Source organism: Pongo abelii, chromosome 23, assembly GCF_028885655.2.
Source record: "Pongo abelii isolate AG06213 chromosome 23, NHGRI_mPonAbe1-v2.0_pri, whole genome shotgun sequence".
Classification (NCBI taxonomy): domain Eukaryota; kingdom Metazoa; phylum Chordata; class Mammalia; order Primates; family Hominidae; genus Pongo; species Pongo abelii.
In genome coordinates this window covers 43,459,766-43,471,951 of record NC_085929.1, presented here as the reverse complement: position 1 = coordinate 43,471,951, position 12,186 = coordinate 43,459,766, and the positions used below count along the sequence as shown (strand labels likewise).

At 49.5% G+C, this 12,186-nt stretch overlaps 1 pseudogene; it reads right to left on the bottom strand.

Annotated features, from left to right (window-relative positions):
- Positions 1-10,607: 10,607 nt before the first annotated feature.
- LOC112130713 (small nucleolar RNA U13) lies at positions 10,608-10,694 on the bottom strand (annotated as a pseudogene).
- Positions 10,695-12,186: the final 1,492 nt, after the last annotated feature.

Sequence of the window (12,186 nt, the reverse complement as noted above, 5' to 3'; positions counted from 1 at the left end):
CCTGGCTGGATAGAACCAGAGATCCAAAGTAGAAAAGCATGGGCTCTGGAGTTTCTGTCCTCAAGGAGTTGCTCATCCATCCATCCATTCATCCATCCATCCAGCTATCTACCCACTCATCCATCCATCCATCCATCCATCCATCCCTCCATCCATCCACCCACCCACCCATCCATCCATCCATCCATCCATCCATCCATCCCTCCATCCATCCATCCATCCACCCATCCATGCATGCATTCATTCCAATACCTTCCAATACCCAAATTTTCCAACACACAATTTCAAGTGCTACCTCTGTGCCAGGACATGTGCAAATAAGCAGGGAGAGAGATATGAATCAGGTGTGTTTGTGGGGTTTTGGGGGTGGGCGTGAACACTGAGCACTCCAGGACTGTGTGGGAAGAAGGGACAGGGCAAAATAGGAACCAAGGAAAATACAAGTGATTTAGCTAACTCCGATCATCGGTTACCATGTGACAGCATTATTTCACTTGGTCCCTTCAAAATCGTTTTGAGGTTTGTAGACGACCATCTCCAAGCAACAGATGACAGTTCTGGGGCTTGGAGAAGTAACATGCAGATAATTTGCACAAGGTCTCACTCTTAGCGATACTAGAGATGGGAGTCCAACCCGGGTCTGTCTGGCTGTGGGCTCACACCAGCTGTGGCTATTGGAGCCACTCCCATCTGCATTCCCATGAGGAGTCAGGGAAGGCAGCATGGAGGAGGCCCTGCGTCAGCTGAGGCTTGAATGATGCATGGGAGTTTATAGTAATTTTTTTTCAGATTTATTCTGTTTAATTTAGATAGTTTCAATTACTATATTTTCAAATTCACTAATATTAAGCCAATTCGATGACATTTTCTTTTCATATGTTGTACTTTTATCTGTGGAAGTTTTATTTGTTTTTATTTTGACATCTTCCACTTCTGTTATTTTCATGTTTTTGAAAAATTATTCAGCCTATTCATAATAACTATTTCAAAGTCCTTGTCTGCCAGTTCCATAATGAGCTGCATCATTTTGGGGTTCTATCTTTGACTGATTTTTCTCTTGTTATGAGTTACATTTTCTTGCTTCTTTCTACATGTAGTAATTTTTTTTTTGAGATGGGGTCTCACTGTCATCCAGGTTGGAGTGCAGGGGCACGATTTCAGCTCACTGCAATCTCCACCTCCCAGGCCCAAGTGATCCTCCCACCTCAGCCTCCCGAGTTGCTGGGACTACACGTGCACACCACCATGCCTGGCTAATTTTAAATTTTATTTTTTGCAGAGACAAGATCTCACCATGTTGTGCAGGCTGGTCTCAGACTCCTGGGCTCAAGTGATCCTCCCGCCTTGGCCTTCCAAAGTGCTGAGATTACAGGCGTGAGCCATTGCATCTGGCCTACATCTGGTAATTTTTGATTGGATGCTGAACATTGTGTATTTTATGTTGGTGACTGCTGCATTGTGTTGTCTTTCTTCAAAAAGTGTTGGACTTTATTCTGATGAGTCATTAAGTTACTTGCAGATCAGTGACGTAGTTTGGATATTTGTCCCCACCCAAGTCTCGTATTGAAATGTAATCCCCAATGTTGGAGGCTGGGCCTGGTGGGAGGTGTTTGGATCATGGTCGAGGGATCCCTCCTGAATGGCTTGGACCATCCCCTTGGTGATGAGTGAGCTCTCGCTCTGAGTTCACAGGAGATCCAGTCATTTAAAAGGGTGTGGCACCAGCCGGGCATGGTGGCTCATGCCTGTAATCCCAACATTTTGGGAGGCGGAGGCAGGCAGATCATCTGAGGCTAGGAGTCTGAGACCAGCCTGGCCAACATGGTGAAACCCCATCTCTACTGAAAATACAAATATTAGCCAGGTGTGGTGGCATGCACCTGTAATCCCAGCTACTCAGGAGGCTGAGGCAGGAGAATAGCTTGAACCAGGGAGGTGGAGGTTGCAGTGAGCCAAGATCGTGCCACTGCACTCCAACCTGGTGACAGAGCGAGACTCCGTCTCAAAAATAATAATAAAAACATAAAAAATAAAACTAAAATAAGTGTGTGTGGCAGCTGCCTCTGCACTAATGCTCTCTCTCTCTCACTTGTTCCAGCTTTCACTGTGTGACGTGCCTTCTCTCTTCACCTTCTGCCATGACTGTAAGCTTCCTGAGGCCTCCCCAAGAAACTAAGCAGATGCCAGTGCCATGCTTCCTGTACAGCCTGCAGAGCTCTAAGCTAATTAAACCTCTTTTCTTTATAAATTACCCAGTCTAAGGCATTTATTGATTTACAGCAATATGAGAATGACCTAATATGGAAAATATCCCACTCTCAGTGCCAATTTTCTGTATTATGTCATTTTCACACTGTTATAAAGAAACACCCAGGACCAGGTAATTTATAAAGAAAAGAGGTTTAATTGGCTCACAGTTCTGCAGGCTGTACAGGAAGCATGGTGCTGGTATCTGCTCAGCTTTTCGGGAGGCCTCAGGAAGCTTCCAATTGTGGCAGAAGGTGAAGGGAGAGCAGGCACGTCACAGTGAAAGAAGGAACGAGAGAGAGAGAGAGATATCAGTGTAGGGGTAGGTAGCACACACTTTTAAATGACCAGATCTCCTGTGAACTCAGAGTGAGAGCTCACTCATCCCCAAGGGGATGGCCCAAGCTATTCACGAGGGATCCCCCAACCATGACCCAAACACCTCCACCAGGTCCCACCCCCAACATCGGGGATTACATTTCAACATGACATTTGGATGGGGACAAAAATCCAAACCATATCAATCAGTTTGATCTTTTGAGGTTTGTTTTTAAGCTTCCTTAGAGCACTTTTATTATTATTATTATTATTATTGAGATGGAGTCTTGCTTTGTTGCCCAGGCTGGAGTGCAGTGGTGCAATATCTGCTTACTGCAATCTCCACCTCCTGGATTCATGCAATTCTCCTGCCTCAGTCTCCCAAGTAGCTGGGATTAGAGGCACCTGCCACCACACCTGGCTAATTTTTGTATTTGTAGTAGAGATGGGGTTTCACCACGTTGGCCAGGCTGGTCTCGAACTGCTGACCTCAAGTGATCCACCTGTCTTGACCTCCCAAAGTGCTGGGATTACAGGCATGAGCCACCATGCTGGCCTAGAGCAGTTTTAGAATGGCCCTCTCCTGGGCTGGTTTAGTGCTGGCACTAAGGTGTTTTTCTTCTTGGTTCTCTACTGAATGTGTGAGGTGTTCAGTAAGAATTCCTATTCTGGCTGGTTGGAACTTGAACATCTCCTAGCCCTTGGTGAGTTCTGGAAATTGTTCGGATACATCTCTCTGTGTACTATTTACACAGTCTAGTGGAGCTTCCCCCCACACATGCATGGTTTAGTGTTCAGCAGTACGTGCAAGAGGATCTCTATGTAGATTTGCTGGGTCTCTTTCTCTGTGTAGCTCTTTCTACTCTTGTTTTCTGCACCAAATTCCGGCTTCTTTTGCCTCCTCAGACTCAGACCCCTATCGCCCAACACAGCAAGACTGCCATGGTCATGCTGGAGTTCTTCTACCTACATCACAGTCCAGAAAGTAGTAGAAAGGTAGAAAGGTAGGCAAGGTGGCTTATGCTTGTAATTCCAGCACTTTGGAAGGCCGAGGCTGGTGGATCACCTGAGGTCAGGAGTTCGTGACCAGCCTGACTAACATGAAGAAACTCCATCTCAACTAAAAATACAAAATCAGTTGGGTGTGGTGGCGAGTGCCTGTAATCCCAGCTACTCGGGAAGCTGAGGCTGGAGAATCACTTGAACCCTGGGAGGCGGAGGTTGCGGTGAGCCGAGATCACACCACTGCACTCCAGCCTGGACAACAAGAGCAAAACTCCGTCTCAGGAAAAAAAAAAAAAAAGAAAGAAAAAGAAAAGAAAGGTAGGATGATCATAGGACCCACCGTGTTTGTTTTCACTCTCCGAGAGATCATATAGAAGGACTCCTTTTTTCTAACAGCTGAAAACAGATTTTTAATATCGTTTGCCAAGTTTTATACTTCTAAAGTAGAAGGCTATACTTGGTCCTAGTTACTCCATTATGGCCAGAAGCAGAAGTCTCTCCCTCCCCCCATGCCTGTCTTTTGCCCCTCCTCCTTCACTTGGAGCCATTTGGCCCATTTGGGTGTTGACTTTGATGCAAGTCAGGGGTGCCTGCATTGGCGTCTGTGTATGTGGTTGTGGGTGTGCATGTTTGTATAGTGGCTGGGTGTACATGAGTCCTTAAGGTGGAAGTGGGGCCTGGGAATGGGGTGCAGGGGAAGTGGGGCCTGGGAATGGGGTGCAGGGGAAGTAGAGGTGTGACGGAAGTGGAGAGGTGTGAAATAGCTTCTTGGGAAGGGCAGAGTTCCTCCTTGCTACTGGGAAGTGTCATTTGGGGTTCTGGCAGCATTAAGAGCCTCCCCACAACCCCCGCCTCCAACGGTAATACTGAATTTAAGTGAGACCAGCTGGTGTGGTTTTGTTTAGCTGAGCATGGGCAGGGCAGGAAGACTGAGAGTTCACCATTTTCAGTACCGAGAAGCCCCTCTGCCTCCTCAGGAACTCCATCCCTATCCTGTCCTTCCTGGATCCTTCCCAGCATCCTCAAGGTCTTGTCAGTGCCCTCATAGGGTGGTCAGGTCCCATCAGGGTTGTCTGAGCATGTGTGTGCAGGTATGTGTAGGTGTGTATGTGGGTGTGTGAGTGGGTGGAGGCTTGCATGTTTCATGGTTTCAGAAGTGTTGAGGAAGGAGAAAAGAAGACATCTGACTTTTCTTGTGACATCACAAAGGGCAAGAAACTAAGAAATGCCTCAAGCTCCTGCAGAGAAGAAGGGATGGGCAGTAACAGCTTGGGGCAGGTGAGGAAGAATGGTGGAGTGTTTGGTGTTAAGTGAGGTAGCCCAAAGGGTGTCTGTGCATCCTCAAGACCTGGGAGGAGAAAGGCTCCATCTGTGGTGGGTGGATCCACAAAGCTTATCCGCCAAAATCACTGGAAGAGCTTAACACAGCCCACTTGGGCATCAACCCAGTAGCACCCAATACAAACACACAGAATCTACACCGGCACTGCGGGGATGGGTGAGAGCGGCAGAGGAGGAGATCCACACTAGGTAGAGAAAGCACAGGCCCAGGATCCCCGTACCCCCATCATGGCCTTCTCCCTCCTCATCGGCCATATCCCTGGGGAGACGAGAGGGGTGGATGGGCCTTATCCTGGCCCACATCTCTTTTCTCAGGACCTGGGGTAGGATGGCAATTCATGGATGGAGGAATAACAAGACCTGGTGAGATCAGCTTGGCCTGGCTCTCAGCTGGGCAGGAACACAGGACTCCAGGGCATGGAGGATCCCACCCCCGCCCATGGCCAGCATCCGCCTGTGCCCGCACCTGCCTGTCCAGAGCTGACCAGGAAAATGGTACTGGCCTGGGAGCTGCTCCTCATGGCCCTACTGGCCCTGTGCTGGGGGCTTAGCCTGGCGGGGGCAGAAGGTGAGTTCCGTGGCTCCCACCCCTTCCCTGCCCCCTCCTTACTGCTGCACCCTGGAGGAGGCCTGCACCATACCACCGGGACCCTGCCCACCCACGCTCCTCCTGCTCCCCTTGCTTCGTCTGTCCCCCGGCCTTCCCTGGGCCTCCTTCACTTCCCTCCTCCTGCACATTCCTGCTCATCCTGTCCTGGAAAGTCCATCTGAGTGTGTCTGGCTTCCCAGCCCATATTTCTCAGCACAGCACTCCAGGCCCCCAGGCTGCAGGGTGGCTGCTCTGGCCGTTTCCCTTCCTCTCCTTCCCCAGCAGACACTTGCTGCACCTCAGTGGTTCCCACCTCCAGACCTTTGCTCCAGCAGTGTCCTGGCTTGGGGTTCATCTCAAGGCTGGGTTTGTGCCTCATCCCAGGATGCTTGGGGGTCTGGGGGGCAGGGCCTGCCGCTGCTGCGTGTCTCCATCCTCCAGGGATTGCACGGTGCTTCTGTCAGGAGAGGAGGATGCACAGGCAGAAGCTCACCCTGGCAGACCCCCTTCCCAACCCAGGGCACCTCTGCCCCAAATCAGCTGGGGGTGGTGGTGATAAGGGACCCTGTAGGGGACAGAGGTGACACCTTCCTGCCCCTGTTGTCAGAAACTGTCCCGCTGCAGACACTGCACTGCTACAGCGACTATACCAGCCACATCACCTGCAAGTGGGCAGACACCCAGGATGCCCAGTGGCTCGTCAAGGTGACCTTCATTCGCTGGGTGAATGAGTGAGTGATGCTGGATGCAGGGGCCATGGGCAGCGGCTACAGTGTCCACTGTGCCTGGCGTGGGATGGTGGTATAGAGAGGGACGTGTCAGGTCAGCCTTGGGGTGGGAGTGGACAGAGGACAGAGGAGGAGGGAGGCCCTCCCAGGAGCTCCTGCTCCACCAGGGACCTGCCAGGCTGGGTACTGCCGTCTGACCTGGGGTTTCTGGGGAGCACCTTCTACACTGATGTCGTTGATGATGGTGGTGGTAACAATGGTGACAGTCATCTCTTATTTTGTCACAATTTAACACAATTGTCCCACATGATCTATATTAGTTCCTCCTCACTGTGAGGTGGGCAGGGCCAGGCCACAATGCCGAGTTCACAGATGGGGAAACTGAGGCCCTGGAGGTGAGGCACCCTGTCATTCCCTGGCCACAGATGGAGAGTGGCAGAACAGGCCGTGTGGACGTGTCTGGGAGGGGGCTCCATGCTCTCCCAGGCTCCCCCTCTGCATGTGGGCTGCCACCTCTCCCACCTGAGCTCTCCTGGGCACGAACCACACGGGAAGGGGACCAGCATTGCTCTGCGGTGTTGGCCAGGGACTGAATCAGCCTTAAATGAAGTAATTAAGCCACTGGAACCAGAGAGGCAGGTGACAACTGATTGGAGGTCCCCCCACCTAGAGGGGGAGGGGGCCCCGGCTCTGCCACCCCCCACCCCTCTACCACCTTCAGTTCTCCTGGGGGCCTCCATCAGACCTTCTCCATTCTCCTCAAAGACCATCCCGCCCCTCCCTGTGACCTGCTTCCTGCTGCTCTGACAAAACAGGGGACCAGGGAGAAGCTCCCCACCCACCCCACACTCACACTCCCCACCCCCTCTGCCTACCACCGGGGCCTGGGCCTGGGCCTGGTTCTGGGCTGGGGCTCCTGTCTAAGGCTTGAGACCCGATGCAGTCTGGCCCTGTTCCTCAGGAACATCATGGCCCCCAAGTCCCCACTCTGCCCTGTGTCACCCACCGTGCCCTCTCCCAGGATCTTTCCCAATCACCTTGCAAACCTGCCCCAACCCCCTCACAGATGCCCACAGGAGTGCAGCGCCTGGGCATCTCCTGAGCTCACAACCCTGCGGCCCCCCTTTCTCTGCTTCCCTTGACAGCAGCCCCCCCATAAAGAGTTGTCCACACTCATCATGTCCAGTGTCTTTCCAGCCATTTCTTCCTGAGCCCACTTCCCCAGGATGTTGCCCCCATCAGGCCACCCAAACTGCTCTGGTCCAAGTCAGCAAACATCCCAGGAGCAGGATCTCATGGTTGGACCTCTGCCTTCTTCCTGCTTGACCAGGGGCAGCCCCTGACGAGGAGGACCACCGCGGCCTCCCTGCAGTTCCTCCTGCACCTGGCTCTGCCCACAGCTCACCCAGTGCCCCCAGGGCCTTGCCCATCCTCCTTTCTCCTTGTCTGCTGCCTCTTTGTTCTCTCGGCTGCCATGGGTGAAACACCCCAGGCCCAGTCCATGGACCTCCTCTCTGCTGTATCCACTCTGCAGAGACCACCTCAAGCCATGAGGGCATCTCCCAAAGGCGACCTTCAGCCCACACTTCTCCTAAGCTCCAGCCCTCCAGGCACACTGGCCTCTCCACCTGTCACTTAGACAACAGGCGTCTCCGGCTCCATATGTCCTCAACCAAAGTCCTACTCTCACCTAGCTCTGCTGCCTCTGTCTTCCCCATCTCCCTTTGCCAAATGGGAGCTCCTAGTGGCTCAAGCTAAACAACAGGGAGGATTTTGTTTTGTTTTTAAGTCTCTTTTGCCACCATTCCTTTCCGACTGCAGCATCCGATCCACCAGCAAATGCCACTAACCTTATCTCAAGCAGAACGCAAATCTCACCCACGCCGGCCCCACCACCCTGGTGCACACCACTTCCTGTCACCTGGATATTCCAGAAGCCTCCTAACAGGGCTCCCTGCTTCCAACATTGCCACATTCCCACCTCAGTCTATTCACAACCAAGGACCCTCAGGAATCCTTTCAAAGCATTCATCAAAATCTGCAACGCCTTTGCTCATGATTGTTGCCTACTCGCTCGCAGTGAGATCCAATCCCGATCCAAGACCCGGAGGCTTCTTCAGTGAGTGGTGAGCACTCAATGAACCTTCGCAGAGTGAGTGATCCCCATGCACAGTGGGCTAAGCTGTGTCCTCTCCCAGCAGGGACCCTCTGGAGCCTGTGTCCTGCTACCTCAGTGATGACATGCTCTGGTGAGCCTGCCCCTGTCCCCGCTGTGTGCCCAGGAGATGTGTCATTCCCTACCACAGTTTTGTCATCAGTGACATTGACTACTTCTCATTCCAGCCTGACAGGCCTCTGGGCACCCGGCTCACCATCACTCTGACCCAGCACGGTGAGGGACTGGGGGCCCTGGCTGGGGCCTGGTCCCCTGTGTGAACGGCCCTCCATGTGGTTTCTATTTCTAGAAGGAAACAATGTTGCAACAAATATTTATGTACCTATAGTTTTGGGTATTGGTCCAAATATTTCTAGAAGCATGATAGTAAAGTCAAAAGGTGTACGTTTTTCATTTTGCTAGATATTGTCCAAGAAACAACTTCCCACTAAAATGATATAAGAGTACCTGGTCAAGAGAATGAGAAGTCAAGACAAAGAGTGGGAGAATATGTTTGCAAAAGACATATCTTTTGGATAAACGACTGTTACCCAAATTATTCAAAGAACTCTTAAAACTCAATGATAAAGGCTGGGTGTGGTGGCTCATGCCTGTAATCCCAGCACTTTGGGAGGCTGAGGAGGGAGGATCACCTGAGTTGAGACCCCATCTCTACAACAAAATTAAAAAAAAAAAAAACAACAACAATGAGAAAATGAACAACCCAATTAAAGACCAGAGTAGACACTTCATCAAAGAAGACATACAGATATGAAAAGAGCATATGAAAAGATGCTCAGCATCATGCATCATTAGGGGATTGCAAATTAAAACAACGAGATACCGCTACACACCAGTTAGAATGGCCAAAATCCAGAACATGGACAGCACCAAATACTGGCCAGGATGTGGAGCAGCAGGAACTCTCGTTTATTGCTGGTGGGAACGCCAAATGGTACAGCCACCTTGGAAGACAGTTTTGCAGTTTCTTATAAAAGTAAGCACACTCTAACCATATGATCAGCAATTGTACTCCTTGGTATTTACTCCTGTGAGTTGAAAACATATCCACACAAAAGCCTACACATAGATGCTTATAGCAACCTTAACCGACAAAACTTGGAAGCAAAAAAGATGTCCTTCAGTAGGAGAGTGGATAAATAAATTATGATACACCCAGACAATGGAATACTATGTAGCACTGAAAAGAAATGAGCACTATCAGCCATGAAAGGACACGGAGGAAACTTAACTGCATATTACTAAGCAAAAACAGTGACTCTGAATAGGTTACATACAGTATGATTTCAACTATATGACATTCTGGAAAAGGCAAAACTATGGAGAGAGAAAAAGGTTCAGTGGTTGCCAGAGGTTAGGGTGAGGGAGGGATGAAAAAGTGGCGCACAGAGGGTTTTTAGGGCAGTGAAACTACTCTGTTCCATGTTATAATGCTGGATACCTGTCAAGATGTATTTATGTAAACTATAGACCTTGAGTGATAATTATGTATCAATGTAGGTTTATCAATTGTAACAAATGTACCACTGTTGCCATGGATTGAATGTTTATATCCCTTCAAATTAGTGTGTTGAAATCCTTTTTGCTTTTTTTTTTAGTTTCTTTTTTCTAAGTTCATGTCAGATAGGTAATATGCCCACATGGTAACTGACAGAGCAGAAGCATCGCCATCTTGGACAAGCACTGCCATTCTAAAGTTCCCCTTGATCAAAAATTGCCTAAATCCAAAGATCATCAGCCTAATGACTAAGGTCAGCATGACCATAAACCACAAATGACATCTCTGACCAGAAACATTCCAACCATAAGATAAATCTCTCCCTGACCAGAGACAAGCCAGCCCGGAGATAACTTCCCCTCCGGCGGAGAGACGTCAGCCCCAACATAACCTCCCCTTCAGCCAGAGACATTCCAACCTCACCATAAACTTCTCCCCTACACAGAACATTCCAAGCCTGTGATAAAGCTCTCTCACTCTAAAACCAATAAATACTCTTGTTGTTTATAAGCCACCGGTCTATGTTATTTTGGTTATAGCAGCCCAATGGGCTAAGACGATTGTAGTGCAGGCTGTTGATAGTTGCAATAGAGAATCCTCCTGACTGAAATTGGCCAGAAGCCCCTTTCAGGTTTATTCTCCAAAATAAACCTGTTTTTGACTGTTGAGCCCCTTTTCCAGCTTCTTTCCTCTTTCTTTAACTCTTACAGTAACAAGGTTTGAAGGTGGCACATCTCACACATGCATAGGAACACCCAATCATCACATCACGTCTATGAATTACAAAATGATCTGTGTTGAAATCCTACCCCACAAGGTGATGGATTAGGAGATGGGCCTTTTGGAGGTGATTAGTTCATGAGGGCAGAGGCCTTAGGGATGAGATCAGTGCTTTTATAAAAGAGACCCGAGAGATTCCCTCGCCCCTTCGGCCATATGAGGTTACAGTGAGAAAGCTTCATCTCTGAGGAAGCAGGCCCTAACCAGACACCAAATCTGCCAGCATGTTGATCTTGAACTTCCCAGTCTCCAGAACTGTGAGAAATAAATTCTTTTGTTTATAAGCCACCGGTCTATGTTATTTTGGTTATAGCAGCCCAGTGGGCTAAGACGATTGCAGTGTGGGCTGTTGATCATTGGGGAGGCTGTGCATGTGTGGGGCAGGGAGTATATGGGAATTCTGAACCGCCCACTCAATTTTGCTGCGAACCTAAAACTGTTCTAAAAAGTAAAGTCTATTAAAAAAATAGACTTGTATTTTATAGTACAAGAGTACCTGTACCCCCACACACTTCCCACTCTGGACATTATCAGTCATTTTCCCAGTAATATTTACCAATGTGGTGAGTAAAAGAACTACATCTCATTTTAATTTGAATATACAGCCATACCTCATCTTATTGCACTTTGTTTTATCGTGCTTTGCAGATACCATGTTTTATACAAATTGAATGTTTGTGGCAGCCATGCTTTTGGCAAGTCTACCATCACCATTTTTCCAACAGCATGTGCTCACTTCATGTCTCTGTTATAGGACCAATGGGTTCATACGCCCACCATGCAGTAACAGACCCATTACATAGTGACAGCAGGGTTTGCAGCAGAGAAAGTTTAATGATTGCAGAGTGCTGAGCGACGAGATGGGAGGAGACCCTCCCATTTATCTCACCAAGGAGCTTTGGGCTGGGGCTTTTAAGGGGATTATAGAGGGTGAAAGACTCCCTCCGTAATTGGAAAATTGGGGTTGTTGATTGGTCGGGGGAAGGGGGGATGAAATCATCATGATATGGAAACTGCATTCTTTGGTGAGTCAGCCCATTGTGGGGTCCTTCAGACCAGCTGGGTCGGTAGTTTCTTTTTTTTTTTTTTTTTTTTTTTGAGACAGAGTCTCGCTCTGTCGCCCAGGCTGCAGTGCAGTGGCGTGATCTCGGCTTACTGCAAGCTCTGCCTCCCGGGTTCCTGCCATTCTCCTGTCTCAGCCTGCCGAGTAGCTGGGACTACAGGTGCCCGCCACCACGCCTGGCTAATTTTTTGTATTTTTAGTAGAGACGGGGTTTCACCGTGTTAGCCAGGATGGTCTCGATCTCCTGACCTCGTGATCCGCCCGCCTCAGCCTCCCAAAGTGCTGGGATTACAAGCGTGAGCCACCGCGCCCAGCCTAATAGTTTCATCAGTATATGGGACCTGAAGGACTATCTCACAGGGAAAACTAAACATTTTATAATGTTCACGTTGTTATCTACGGAGAAGTTAAGGGGAACCGTGATCTCGTAACAGGTCTATG